Below are 16411 nucleotides of genomic sequence, written 5' to 3'. Positions count from 1 at the left end.
TTCAAAATAGAAGAACATTGTTAGATAAAAACTAGAAACCTCATAAATTATTTACCCTTAAAAATATAAAAAATTTAACAGAAAGACCAAAGGTTAACCTGACAAATAATATATGTACCTTCTAATGTGTTTTTCTCAAATTAGAAACTAAAGTTGTTAGATACGAAAGAAGGGACTAAAAAATTATTCACCAAAAAAACTTTGGTCTGTTTGTGTTTCTTTTTCAATGATTAATTTCCTAAAAACCAGCATGTGCACCATGCTGTCACCAGCTACTACATTAATTATGGAAAAACCCTACATAATTAAGTTTAGGATAAGCTCAAATTTGATCCAACATATTTGAAAAAAAACGTTTTCAAGTATGATTAATTTCAACGATATAATAATGAAAATTTGAAAAGATTTATTTGATTGTTATTTAACTATAGCATCAGACATCAATTATGTTTAAGATATTTAATATGTTACCAACATATTTATAAAAAACTTATTAAAATATTAATAATTAAGTCTGACATATATAAATTAATCACAAAAAGATTCGTAAAAATGTTTAAAATGTTTACCTGTTTACTAATATGGTTACAAGTAGCAAACAAAATATATATGAAACTCGTTCAATTGTTATTTGGAAGGACTAGCATGATATTATTGAATAACAGTCAAACTAACATTTTTAAAATTTTGACACTTAAATTAAATTTATATCATGTTAGGACTAAATCCGCAGTCAAATTTTATAATTAGTTTTCTAATCTTTAAACATCTTTTTAATCTTCCAATCCGCAAGCTTCATAATTAATTTTGAAGCCCTACCTAATTAATGTTACAGTTGCTTAAAAAGTACAGCTAACAGAAAATTCAAAACTTTGTAAATGGCTGGCTACGAAACTACTTTATGATAATTAATTTTGAAGCCCTACATAATTAAAATTGAGTACTCCATCTGCTAAATAGTGTAAATTAATTTTAGGCTTAATACATACCCAGCCCCCTAAAGTTGTCCATTTTATTCATTTAACCCCTTCAATTTAAGGGACATCCTTTTAACCCCCTAAACTCCAAAAAAACGCTACTTTTAACCCCCTATTTTAGAATGCCGAGATATAATGTTGTCCGTGTGTATCACGCGCGTGACACGTGTGTATCCTGAATTACCCAGCCCCCTAAAGTTGTCCATTTTGTTCATTTAACCCCCTCACCTCACGGGCCGCCCCTTTAACCCCATAAACTCCAAAAAAATGCTACTTTTAACCCCATATTTTAGACTGCCGAAATATAATGTTGTCCGTGTATATAATTTGCTCTTTTCTTTCCTACTTTCTTCTTTTGAAAGTCCTTAATATTGAAAAATTGCTATAAATATCATTTAGTCATCACTTCTCTTCCACTGTATTCTATACTTCATATCAAATCAGATTTTAACTCTTCCTTTGTATTGCCTTCCACTATATCTATATACACTGTGGTCATAATTCATACAAAGTTAAAGCATTTTTTACAATTCCAACGTGGATTGAGACCAAAAAAAGCACCAATTAAAAATTAGAAAGACACCGATTAAATCTTCTTTATCTCCAATGCCCGTACTTGAGTTGAAACTAGGATTTTTTTGGAGTTTAGGGGGTTAAAGGGTTGTCCCGTGAGGTGAGGGGGTTAAATGAACAAAATGGACAACTTTAGGGGGCTGTATGCATTTTTTTTACCGTTGGAGGCAAGAACAAAATCCTCCCACGCGCCTCCTGTGTTTGAGACACAAACGTTGACTAGGTCAATACCACGTCGGATGATAGGGGGTTAAAAGTAGCGTTTTTTTGGAGTTTAGGGGGTTAAAAGGATGTCCCTTAAGTTGAAGGGGTTAAATGAATAAAATGGACAACTTTAGGGGGCTGGGTATGTATTAAGCCTTAATTTTACTAAGATAAAAAGCTAAATTTAACCTTAACGTTTTAACCGAAGTGTATATTTAGTGTTAACGTATGAAAAAGTGTAAATTTAACTCTAATATCTTTAAATAAGATCAATTTTTGCTATACGATTTCAAAAATTTGAAAAAATTGGTTTAACTGTTATTTAACTATCACATCCGATTCTCAAATGTTGAAGTTAAATTTAGTCTTTTTCCCTTTTAACTAAAGTACTTGGTTACGCTTGTATTAATTGCATCCACTAATTAATTTTTATTCATTCTCAAAACAAAAGGCAACTTAAATAGAAGATGAAAAAAATATGAATCCAGAACAAAGAATGTTTTAAGAAAATCTAAACATTGTATAGTACTTTATTTTGAAAACATATAATAAGGTGTTTATCTTTCGTCAATGTTAACAATTTGGTCATTTTATTTATTTTTTAGATTTTTAATCAAATATATTTTAGCTTTCAGAGCATCCATAATGCGATACAAAACCCTGTTACTTTGTTATTTTTTATGGGCATGTTTATGTTGAATATAAAAGTTAAAAATCTAAAAAAAAATCGACAGAATGATTAAATGGTTGACAGTGACAAACGATAAAGACCTTGCTTAAATTAGTTAGTTCTAAACATTTAATTCAGTAAAAAATACGTTATTAATTTCATCTGTGTTTGAAATTATAATTTTTCCCGTTTGAAAAATATGGTTTTGCATTTTTCTTATAGTCACATTACTTATCAAAAACTGTTTTCAACTGCTTTGAAACTATAAAAGTTACAAATATCAAATACAAGTGAAATGAAAAACACTTTGTTAACTGAATTTTATGTTCAAAATTATTATTTTTAGTTATTAAGAGCTTAATACAACAAAATAAAAATAAAAAATCAAATACTTAATGTATCTAAATAAAATGTTACGTCTTTAATGAACCAAAAAGGGAAGATTAGGGGCCTCGTATTGTGTTTTTTTTTTGCCAATAGAAACAAAAACAACATACTGTACTGCATTATTTATAAAAATTAAATCCTGTAAATCTAATTTTGTTACTGTCAAATTCCCTTTCTCTTTTGGTAATGAATAATATGCATAGTCAAAATAATACTATTGTAATTCATTAATATTAATATTTAGTACATTAAATTAAATACTTTTAATTATTTTTCTATAGACATTTCAATGTTCAACGAGTGGGGTAAGGGAATAATTGAGTTTTTGCACCCATAAAGGGGCTAAGATTGTAAGCATATATATGTAGTTTCAAATGCTTTTATTTTATACCAATTCCTCAAAACCTTTCTCACCTTTGAACTATTGAGTGATCCATGGAAAAAATAAATTCTTCCTCGATCATAATTATTTTATGTTTCATATGTTTGCTGAAATGTTCATATGAAAGTCGAGCCACAAGTAATATCAACACTGATGAGGATGCATTGCTTGCTTTTAAAGCTCATATCACAGATGATCCACAACATCTGTTATCGTCCAACTGGTCTAAAGATACATCAGTCTGTGATTGGATTGGAATTACTTGTGGAACTCGCCATCGCAGAGTTACAGAGATACTACTTAAAAACATGTCTCTAACAGGGACAATTCCTCCACAAATTGGAAACCTTTCGTTTCTAATCACTTTCTCTATACGCAATAACTCATTCCATGGTTCTCTACCTGTTCAACTTATCAATTTACGCCGATTGAAGCTGATTAACTTGGGAGACAATCTTTTCTGTGGGAGTATCCCCTCATGGATTGGTTCTTTGTCCCAACTTCAAATTCTAGCTCTCGATAATAATAACTTTGAAGGTTAATTTCTTCTTTCCCTTATACGTATCTTTCTTCATGTTGTAAAAACATTTGAATCTTAAGCCTAACATTGGAGATTTGGTCTCCATATACAAAACCGTGCAATTTTAAACCTAACGTTACTAGATGGTTCAATTTCAAGATTCATTAAGGGATTATGAGTTTTTTTAATTCATAATTTCATGCTCTGACCATCCTAGTATTCTCTGTCAACTTATAAGGTTTGAAATTACATAACTTCTTACTGAAAAAATATTATATCTTTCATTAATGAAGCTTGAAATTAGGGCTAATTACAAATCTAACACAACTAAAGGGGTCCATTTATATATCTAATCCACTTTGCTTCCATCTCACCAAATTAGACACTTTCATCCACTTTGGATAAGAATACCCTTATTTCAACTCACCTTCTTCCTCAGACTCTCAACGTCTTCTTTGCCATCCTAACCCGACAAAAAGACAAATCTAACATTGAACTGATGCGATGTCGCATTTGTGATGAATTCGTCACAAATGCGATAAGAGTTGTCGCATTTGCGACGAAATGCGACAACTGTTATCGCATTTGTGACGAAATAAGATAAATTTCGTCACAAATGCGACAACAATGGGGAAAAATGGAGGAAAATAGAAGAAATTGAAACGATACTGTTACGGATGAAAAAAGAGGCAAGACCGGCGAGATAAGCAGACATATAAGCTAAAAACATACCATTTCTACGGGAAATTAAACATAATACTTCAAAAATCGCTAAGGATTGGTATCAGAAATTGAAGAAGATGAACCGAAGAAGAAGAAGAAGCGGATGAAGCGGAAGAAACGGGAGCAGGAGCAGATGGATTGATCGAATAGAAATAAGGGTATTCTTATCCAAAGTGGATGAAAGTGTCTAATTTGGTGAGATGAAAGCAAAGTGGGTTAAATATGTAAATGGAACCTTTTAGTTGGGCTAGATTTTAAATTAGCCCTTGAAAATTATAGTATTTTGTATATAGAGACTAAAGTGTCAAAATCTCAAACTGTAAAATAACATTTTTTTTTCTCATTAACAAATTGTGAAATTGAAGCTCATACATCACAAAAATCAAACAAATTGAGAGGATATAAACTTCTGATAATCGAGAGAAAAATATTGAAGAATGGAAGAAGATTGAATTCTTATTAACCAAACAAGTCACACCGATTACACTATATAGAGGAGGAAACATACAAAAAGAGCAATTGGCAAGCACGTGCCAGATGCATGCTCATAACAATCAAAGGCAAATAACCACAAGGGTCCTTATACAAAATAAACTGAAATAACAAAATAACAACTAAATCCTTCAGCCTCCCCTCAAGATGAAACACTTTTCATCTTGCACAAACCAAACAAAATCAGCAATGAAAGCCATCAATCTCCTTGAAACTCTGCATCTCCCACCATGCTGATATTAGTGAAATTCATTTGTGCCAAAGAACCTACCATCTGCTTTCCAGAAAGTGGCTTAGTGAATAAATCTGCCAACTGATTAGAAGAATTGACATAAGGTGTATGAATAAAACCACTTTCCATATGGGATCTCACCAAGTGACAATCGATCTCAACATGTTTCATCTTTTCATGAAACATAGGATTGGCAGCTATATGTATAGCAGCCTGATTATCACAGTATAACGGAATAGGAAGGTTAGGCTGAAATTTGAACTCAGCAAGCAAATAATCAAGCCATTTCAATTCACATGAGGCTATAGACATAGCTCTGTACTCTGCTTCAGCTGAGCTTTTGCTCACCAGATTCTGCTTCTTAGACTTCCATGAAACCAGACAATCACCAATAAACACGCAGTATCCAGTTATAGATTTCCTCGTGATTTTACACCTTCCCCAATCAGAATCGCAAAAAGCGCGCATATGAGACAGATCTGTCCCTGCTCTATAAAACAAACCATTATTCAATGTACCTTTGAGATACCTGACCACATGTTCAGCAGCTTCCATTTGAATCTTAGTAGGCTTGCTCATATACTGACTAAGCTGTTGAATTGCAAAAGCTATGTCTGGCCTAGTAAACCCCAAATAGAGTAGTCGGCCCACTATTCTTCGATACTTTTCTGGATTAGGAATCTCTGCAGAAACTGCATCCAACTCTGCCTCACTTAAAAAAGGACTAGTCACTGCAACCGAGTCATTCAAATCTGCATCAGTAATTAAGTCTCGAATATATTTGGATTGGGAAATAATCAACCCTCGATCATATCTTGCTAACTCAATCCCCAAAAAATACTTTGCTTCTCCCATGTCTTTGATTGTAAAACTTTCATCTAAGGCCTTCTTCACATCATTAATCATTTTGATTGAAGTTCCTGTTATTAGAACATCATCAACATACACAATAAGGGCCAAAAAATGATCTGTGCCAGATTTGATGAACAAACAATAGTCATGTATAGACTTAACAAAACCCAGCTCAAGCAATTTTGCTGTGAAAGCTTTGTTCCACTGCCTTCCTGCCTGGTTAAGGCCATACAAGGATTTTTCTAACTTGCACACCATTCCTGGTTTAGCTTTACTATACCCTTTAGGTGGTTCCATGTATAATTCTTCATCAATGCTCCCATGCAAGTATGCATTATTAATGTCAATCTGTTGTATAGTCCATCCTTTGCTAACTGCTACAGCCAAAAATACTCGGACTGTGGTAACTTTTGTAACTGGGGAGTAACTATCGTGGTAGTTAATACCATATCTCTGATCATATCCTCTAGCTACAAGTCGTGCTTTATATCTAACTATAGATCCATCTGCAGCTCTTTTAATCTTAAACAACCACTTAGACGTTATTGCATGTTTCCCTTCTGGCAATTCAGTCAATTTCCAGGTGTTGTTCTTCTCTAAAGCTTCAATTTCTTGTGCCATTGCAGCTTCCCACTGTGGTTGCCCTTTAGCCTCTGCATAATGTTGAGGTTCTTATTCTTTGATCAAAGCAACTAAAAAGGCTTTATGACCTGCACTATGCTCAAAAACAGATCCATAAGAACACTCCTCTTCATATTGAACTGTATTAATCACAAAATCATGCAACCACTGCGGCTGTTGTGTTTGTCTTTGTGATCTCCTTGCCTGAGGAACCACAATAGTTCTCTGATCTGCAGTATCAACAGCTTCTACATTTGCAGGTGTCGCTTCTACACAATCTTCATGCACTAAGGGAATGGTCACTTCAACTGCAGAATGGATGTCTTCATTATATTTCCCTGCAGTATTAGTAGCAAATAGGAAAATATGCTCTGCAAAAGTTACATCTCGAGAGACAATGAGTTGCTTTTTAACCCGATCATACATTTTCCATCCTTTCTGATTTCCTGCACTGCCAAGGTGAACACATTTAATAGATCTATCACCAAACTTCCCTCGAGAAGGAGTATTATCAAGTACATGACCCTGGCAACCAAATACTTTTAATGCATTCAACTGTGGTTGAACACCATATAACAACATATGTGGACTTTTCCATCCCAAAACCTTAGTCGGAGACAGATTCAGCAAGATTGAATTCTTATTAACCAAACAAGTCACAACGATTACACTATATAGAGGAGGAAACATACAAAAAGAGCAATTGGCAAGCACGTGCCAGATGCATGCTCATAACAATCAAAGGCAAATAACCACAAGGGTCCTTATACAAAATAAACTGAAATAACAAAATAACAACTAAATCCTTCAACTTCAGAAGTTAATTATAACATCATATATAGCATCATGCTTAAATGAAAATCCAAAACAATATAAAAAATTCTGAGTCAAGATAAAATTCAGGTGTCTCAACATTGATGAACAACCCTTTATCCTTCTACACATTTTAGTACATTCAAAACACTCCTACAATGAAAATTCAAAACCTTTCTTAGTGTTTGATAATCCATGCGATAATAGAGTTTTCTTAGTAATAATTATTTTGTGTTTCATATGTTTAATAAAATGATTATATCAAATGATCCTCAAAACTAGTTTGCAGCTACATCAATATGTAATTGGATGGATCGGCATCATATAGAGTTAGAGGTGTACTACTTCAAAACGTCTCATTTCTATTAGAAATGTTTATAGGTCAGGTTTAATAGGCTTTTATGTAAAAATACTCAGTCCAAGTCCAGCGCAATTCGCTATTAATTTAGGCGGGTTAAGGTCGAGCTAGGTTCGGGCTTGAAAATCAAATCTCAAGCCCATTCCATATTAGCCCACCTACAAAAATATACATCATTTTTTAATTATAAAAATTTAAAATTTATACTTACAAATAAATATTTAATATATAAATTCATTAATTAATATTAATAAGTGGGCCAGGTTGCGTCGGTCTGTACTATTTTTAGGGTTTTCTCCAAAACAATCATAATACTAATAATATTTATAATTTAATCAAATTGCTAACTTTTATTTCTACTATATCTGATTTATCAATTTTATTCTAGAAGTGTCATAGAGAAAATGGACTTTTATGAACTCCCACTCTTTTCCAACCCCATCCAAATCAGACGGTTTGAAGTAACTTCCTATTTGACAAAATGAAAAATAAAATTTGCACTAACTGTAAATTATTTAGTAGATATACTTTTCTATGTAATTTCCCCAAGTAATTCGGGTAAATTACACAATGATCATAATTAACAAATTATTTATAACTTTGTCAGACTCTTAAACAAATTTATTTAAATGTCAAACAAATTTATTTAGATGTCATATTTGGTGGTTTTTTAAAAACTGTTTTTATTTCCTGCAACTGAATAACTGAAAATTTGACAAAAATAAAAATAAAATTATGATATTCTGATATTTTAAAATTTAAAATCATATAATGATAAAATACATAAAATCGATTTTCATAATTGTAAATAGTTTTTAAAATATGAATTTCTGTGTAATTTTCCCCTATTTTTATAAAGTCCATCCAAAAAATAAATGGGTTTTAGCAAGCCTAGACCAGGCTGGGTCTAAAATCAATTTTCATTGTCCAGGTTCGATCCAAGGGACACGAGTCTGTGAACATGTAGAATTCCTAGTCAATTTTGTCTTTGGTTTAATACATCAGTTGCCCCCTTGAACTTGTTCAAAAAGCTTGATTGACCCCATAAATTTGCTTAAAGTGTCATGATTAATATCTAATAATTTATCATCATACAACCAGTTGAACTAAAAGTTTAAGTTGAAAGTTAAAGAATCAATTCATATTAATATTTAATAATTATTAAGTTTTATTAACATGATATTTTTATTAAATTTAATTATTATCATTGTGCATATGATTGCATCAACTCATGATATTTAATTATTTTAATTTACTTACAATATGAAACACATGACTTTGTTAAAAAACAATTATTACATTTGTTAAATTACAAAAATATTAAATCACATGAATTTTTTTTTTATAGATCTTGTATATTTTTTCTATGTTTTTACTTTATAATGTTTACAATAGTGATTTTAGACTAATTTGATGAAAAGAACAACTAAAACACATTACCAAATTAACGCTTAAAGTTGTTATGTACACCAAATTTTAGGGAAATATGACATTTATTAAAAAAATATATAATGTAAGAAAAGTATGACAGATTTAGGCCACTATAAAAATAATATCTCTTAATACATTTTTCCATTAAAGTGGAAGTCTGTAACATAAACTTTCCAGCAAAATTAAATAAGTTAATGTTTCTAAATTTATTAAAGTAAAATGCATTGATAAATTAGTTTAAACTATTATTTCCATATTTGATTAATTAAATTTCTTCTTTAAATTTCTTCAAAGATACTTACTATCTAAAAAACAACCATGATGTCACTTATCATTCTGATTTTAATTTATTAAGTTCCCGATCTTGTATTTTTTTATCATGTTAAGCCTTTGATAACCAAAAAAGTCAACTTTTACATAAAACTCAATTAACAAAGCGTTATTTAATTTTTATTTATATATGTGTGATGTGGAAACTATAAATTTTATATGAAATTTAGTGAAGCGAAATTAATTAAAGCGTGTGAAATATTAACATATGTATAAAACTCAAGCTTTTATGATAGTTTTGAGAAAATATGTGTTTTTTGTATGTAAAAACTAAAGTTTTTCTAATTATCATCTATGTGTTTGACAATGAATAAAAGTCTATTTTATTGAGATTTAGATAAAATATATGATTAATTTGGTCTAAATAAATTTTTGATTTTCAACTTGATATTTATATTAAATTAGTTCAAATGACATGTTTTAACATGCAAAATTGACATGTCTAGAAATACTAATTATATAGTAACAAATGTATTTATTCTGAGCCAAATTGATCTTCAAGAGACTAAAACTTTTTTTTGATTAAATATTCTCCAATAAAATTCCGAAGGTGCATTCATTTGATTGTAAAATTTCATCGGATATATTTACTATAGAAAAAAAATCATTAGGTCTCATGAGGTTCCTGATCACTCGGATTTTTATATAGTAAGTTTTCGATTTTTTATTTTTGATCAAGTTAATTTCATTATAACAAAAAATATCATATTTTACCTAAAACTCGGTTAATGAAATGTTATTCAATTTATATGTATTCGAATTTAAATTTATAATAGTTCAAAAATATTTTTTTGATATGTGTGATGTGGTTGTAGAGAAACAATGGAAATCTTGTTTTGAGTTTGTAAAAAAAATATATAATTTCAGACACAAATAAAATGAGTGAAACTATATTAACTTATATGTTTATAATTAATAAATTTAATAATTAAGGGACTTAATATGAATTTAAAAAAAATCGACATACAATAAGAATCTCCTTCGTGGTTCAATATACATTTGTATATTGAAAATATACTAATTGGCCTGAAAAGATTTTGAATTTCCATTGGGAATTTAGAAAAGAAAATATAACACATTAAAGAAAAAATAGAAGCTAACCAAAGAAGCATATTGCATCAAAATATATGTTATATTTGGTCTCTACAATTATTTTTTTTTAGTTGTTGACTATGAATTTCAATAGGCAAAGCAAGTGGATAAGAGTATTTTATCTCCATCAAAATTTCCAATAACTACAAAATGTTTTTGTAGAAATCAATAAAATTAAATTTTTATAGTCTTAAAAATTAAGAACGAGTAATTTTAAATTTAATCGAATTGCAAAAATTATTAGACGGACACAAATGAAGGATTTTCTATACAAATATTGTTGTGTTGTATATCTCACAACACATTACAAGTTAAAAAAATCATTTCATTTATGTGGATGGCTCTTCACTTATGTTAGAAGACATGATTCCTTTATATATATATATATATATATATGGGCCTGCTCAATTGAGAGTGTTAAATTATCTCCATTTATGGAGAGAGTTTAATAGCCATTAGATCAAAATCCAATGATCTATGATTTAATATTAAAATGAGTTTTACCTGATGGCATGTCAGTTGTAACTTAGAATATTGTGCTTTGGAAAACGTTTTCTCTTTCCTCAAGATTTTGATGTAGCGCGAAATCGACTGAAGGTTTTAATCGTAAACCAACAAATATTACAAACTTCTCAAGCTTAAATTGAAGGTTGAATAAACCCAAAGGAATGAATCCTTGGTCCAATGGAGGCTTCAAAATATAATATTCATCAAAAGTTGTGGAACATTACAAAGAGGAGGGTTTAAATACTCTCTCTCTCTCTCTCTCTATATATATATATATATATATAACAACTGAATTAAACTAATCAGTTACAAATTTATCATTTGTTTGTTATTATAGGAGAAATTCCAAAGTCCTTTGGCAATCTTACAAATTTGGAGATATTAACAATACGGAGAAATTCCATTAGTGGTAAAATTCTTTCAACTATTGGAAATCTTACTAGGCTAAGGATTCTTGACTTAACGGAAAACTAATTGACAGGTATATATTCTATCGTAGATGTCAAATTAGAATTTATGTAAATTCAATATTTGCTATTTTGTAAATGTTAGATTATAAGTTACTATTTCATATCAAAGTATTAAATCTTGATACCTACTTGCATTTACACACTGAAAAGGCTTATTACATCTCTAGCCCTATTGCACTTGTAAAAAAAAAGTTAATTGTTCACTTGTACTTTGAAAATGTTCTATTTACCTCTTGAAATGCTTATGACATATTGACTCTCTGAAATGTACATATTAGCTCCCTAAACTTTCTTTAAGTGATTAGAGGTGAGCATAATCCGGTTCGGTCCAAAAACTAAACTAATGGAAGAATCAGACCAAATATAGTTCCGTTTGGGGATGGGTATGGTTCGGTTAACCGGTCCATTAGATTATTTTATTGACTGAACCGAAACTATCGGTTTGTAACCATTTAAACATTGTTTTCTCAAAATGGTTAAAATGATTAATCAAAATTAATGGTTAACCATAAGTTCACATTTAAAAAAAACCCATCAACTAAACTAGTCAATTGATTTAATTATTAAATCAATTTCGTTAAATAAGTGAAAATCCAAAAAAAAATGCATGATTAGAAGTGGAAACTCATTTCACTATAAAACAATTAGGAAGAAAAAAAATCCAAACAAGGAGGAAGTTTCACCGGACTACAAACAGAGGCACAAAAGAGTACTTGGGGATGTTTTCCACATTCCAGAGAGTTTATTTTACTCTATTATATATATACCATGTTAGAGTTAGGGTTTTTGTTTGATATAATATATAACATAAAAAAATATATATAAATATATGTAAATGTTTCGGTTAACCGAAAACCATCGGTTTTTTAATATTTCAAACCGAAACCGAAACTATTTTATTTTTCAACCCTAAACTGAAACCGACAGTTCAGTTAACCGGTTTTTTCGGTTCGGATTACCAATTTTTGGTTCGGTTACCTGTTTGATCGGTTTATTGGCCTACCCCTGCGTTTGGTTTATTTTTGAACTGAAACAATTAAGGTGCAAAAATACCCCTAACGTTTTGGGTCAGGAGTGATTTTACCCCTAACGTCTAAAATGGTGCAATTTTACCCCTAACGTTTGTACACAAGAGCAATTTTACCCCTAACGTTGATAAATTGGGTCAATTTGATAAATAATTCATCAAACTGTCGTCTCAGCCATGAATCTTGTCATCTACACTTCACACGCTTGTCATTTTATCAGTAACAAATCACAAACATATGTTGGGATGTGAAAAAATAAAAAAATAAAAAAAATATAATATCTTTTGTACGAATTAGACAAAAAAAAATTCAAAAAATTCACCGAATTTATAAATGTTAATCTCCAATTCTATTATTAAATTACAAAAAACATGAAATCCTTTTTTTAGAATGAATTGATATGCAATTTGTGCAAAATAAAGAACAAAAATATATGTGTTCTATAATAATGTCTGAAATTGACCCAAATTATTAACGTTAGGGGTAAAATTGCTCTTGGTTACAAAGGTTGGGGGTAAAATTGCACCATTTTAGACGTTAGGGGTAAAATTGCTCCTGACCCAAAACGTTAGACGTATTTTTGCACCTGTTAAGTGGGGGTAAAAAGATTTTGAATTTTCATTGCTCCATCATATTCCATTGGCATTGGTCTCTCTGTAATTATTATTTTTAATCTAATTGTTTAATCTTAAGCTTAACTTTGAAGATTTGGCCTATAAAAAAATAAAATCTTCTATTAGTAAAATTGGACTATAAAACCTTATATTAGAGCGGGAGATCATCAAACCTTCTATTAAATTGAAACAATACCATTTAACTTACATATCAATTATTTAAAAACTGCATCTTTTTTAATGGTTAAGATTTACCAATTTGTTTTAAATAATTACACATGCACTTTAAAATGAAGCTGACATATATTAAATATTTAAGAATGTTAATCATTTCCTATATTAATTTTCATACTTATATTTTCTTCACTTTAATTTTTGGATTTTTAACAAATAATATGACAGGTGTTCTTCCGCCGATTATGTTTACGAAACTTCATGTTCTAGAAGAATTGGATTTGAGTAACAACTCATTTAGTGGTCAAATTCCTTCCACTTTGTTCGCATGCAAGAGGTTACAAATTTTAACCTTGTCTTACAACAATTTAGAAGGAGATTTACATAGCGACTTTGGGAATCTTACTATGCTTCGAGAATTATATCTTGGGTTTAACAATTTCAAAGATACCTTAACATTCATTACATGATGTCTCTGATCATTCTGTTTTTTATGTATTAAGTTCTTGATTTTTATTTTTGGTCATGCCCCTAATAACATAAAAAGTCAACTTTTACATAAATTTCAATTAACAAATCGTTATTTAATAAATTTCTGATTTCGATTTATATGTCTGATGTGGTTATAGAAAAATCTAATTTTTTTTTTTTAATTTGTAAAAGAAATATGATTTCAAACACAAATAAAATGAGTGATGGTTTGTTAAATGAATGAATCTCATTTTTATTCATTTATTTTTTTTAAGACAATTGATAAAACAAATGCCATGGTATCAAGTGTTATTGAAAATGTTATACAATTTCTTTTTTGAAATTCATGTGAATCTACTGACTTTTATATGAAATTTAGTGAAACAAAATTTAATTAAACCGTGTGAAACTCTGCATAAGTCATAAAAAAACTTCAATGAAACTAACCTAAAACATTAACATGTGTATGAAACTGAAGCTTTTCTAATTATTTAAAGATGGGCTGAACCACTTGGTTTTTTTATATATATTATAGAAATAAAAGTTCAGTTTATGATATCTTAAGAAAATATCTATGTGTTTTCGATATGTATGAAACTGAAGCTTTTCTGATTATATATATATATATATTTGACAAAATATGAATAAAATCATATTTTATTGAGATTTAGATAAAGTATATGATTAATTTGGTCTATGTGCATATTTGATTTTCAACTTGATATTTATATTAAATTAGTTCAAATGACATGTTTTAACATACAAAATTGATATTCTAAAAAATACTAATTATATGGTAACAAATATATTTATTCTCAGTTAAATTGATCTTCAAGCCATGCTTAGAGACTCAAAAATGTTTTTATTAAATATTCTCTTTCCCCATAAAAAAAATCATTTTTAAAATCTAACTAGATAAAAATAAAATTTCGAATGTATCTATAGCATTAATTTGATCTTGAAATTTCATTGAATAAAATTACTATGAAAGAAAACATCATGAGGTCCTTGATCATTCCGATTTGATATAAGTTTCTGATATTTTATTTTTGGTCATCTTAATCCCATGATAACAAAAAAAAAAAAGTCATTATTTACATAAAGATTGGTTAACAAAGCGTGATCCAATTGATATGCGTTTCAATTTTCATTTATAATAATTCAAAAATAAGTTTTTTTTTATATATGTGATGTGATTGTAGTTGTAGAGAAACTATAAAAATCTTATTTCAGTATGTAAAATGAGTGAAGCTATATTAACTGATGTTTATAATTAACTAATTTGACGACTAATGGACTTAATGTGAATTTTTTTAATGTGAAAAAGTTAGCAAAAGTGACTTACAACATGAATCTCCTTCAACATTTTCTTATTGATTAGTATATTGAAAACAAACTAATTGGCCTAAAAACATTTATAGTATATTTGTTTATATTTGGTCTCTACAATTACTTTGTTTTAGTTGTTGACAATAAATTTCAATAAGCATATTTTATGTCCAACAAAAATCTCTATAGCCATAACATGTTTTTGTAGAAATCAATAAAATTAAATTTCTGTAGTCTTATAAATTATGAATGTGTAATTTTAAATTTAATGAAATTGCATAAATTAAAGGAATCGGGTTCTCCAACTCAAATAGAGGATTTTTAAACTTTCTTAACATTGACGCTCTGAAAATTATCTATTAGCCTCCTAAACTTTCTTAAAGTGATTAAAGGTGAACGTGGTCCGATTCAATCCAAAAAACGAACCGAGCTGAAAAGAACTAAATCGAATAACGTTGATATTTTTTTGAATGAAATTGGGAAGGCCAGCTTGGTTTACGGACATCCCAACTATGTTGGCACCCCCGACCGCCAAGAGGACCAACCCAAAGAATAAATTAATAAAAAGAATAGAGTTTACAAGAAGAAGGTTTAACGAAAACGAAACTGAACTAAATTACAAGCATCATCCGAAATAAAATCAGCACAGAACTGAGGCGCCAGATTCCACCAAAGGAGACTGGAGCAGGTAGTGCCGTGACGGGCTAACGCGTCAGCCGCGCAGTTACATTCGCGATAGATATGCGTTGTGACCACCTCCATGGAAGCACATTGGCTTAAACATTTTAGCCAATCCTGTCGAACGGACCACGGAACCCCAAGCGATTTGGTCTTCATCAAGTTAACAACATAAACCGAGTCCGATTCAATCCATAATTTCGACCACTGTCTTTCCCAAGCACAGTCTACAGCAAAAATCACAGCCTTCAACTCGGCCAGGTAGGCAAAAGTATCATATAACGGGAAAGCGAAGCTTCCTTTCGCGAAACCCATGCAGTTCCTAAAAATACCACCTGCACCCCCAAAACCCGGTGCCCCGAGAGCCGCCCCGTCCGTGTTGACTTTAATCCAATCTCTAGGCGGAGGGGACCAGCAGACGGGGATAATATTCGGAGCCGGAGGGGGACGGTCCGGGATAATAAGCCTCTCCATAATGTCTCG

At 30.2% G+C, this 16411-nt stretch overlaps 1 long non-coding RNA gene across 1 annotated transcript; it reads left to right on the top strand.

The window, feature by feature from the left end:
- The first annotated feature begins 3200 nt into the window (after positions 1-3200).
- Positions 3201-13976, top strand: LOC136203303 (uncharacterized). Its single transcript, XR_010674777.1, has 3 exons — positions 3201-3730; positions 11502-11645; positions 13679-13976. It is a non-coding gene; the product is annotated as an uncharacterized lncRNA (long non-coding RNA).
- The last annotated feature ends 2435 nt before the right edge of the window (positions 13977-16411 follow it).

This window comes from Euphorbia lathyris, chromosome 8 (assembly GCF_963576675.1).
Source record: "Euphorbia lathyris chromosome 8, ddEupLath1.1, whole genome shotgun sequence".
In the NCBI taxonomy this organism is placed as follows: domain Eukaryota; kingdom Viridiplantae; phylum Streptophyta; class Magnoliopsida; order Malpighiales; family Euphorbiaceae; genus Euphorbia; species Euphorbia lathyris.
The sequence above is the reverse complement of the archived record's forward strand: the minus strand, read 5'-3'. Positions and strand labels throughout refer to the sequence as shown.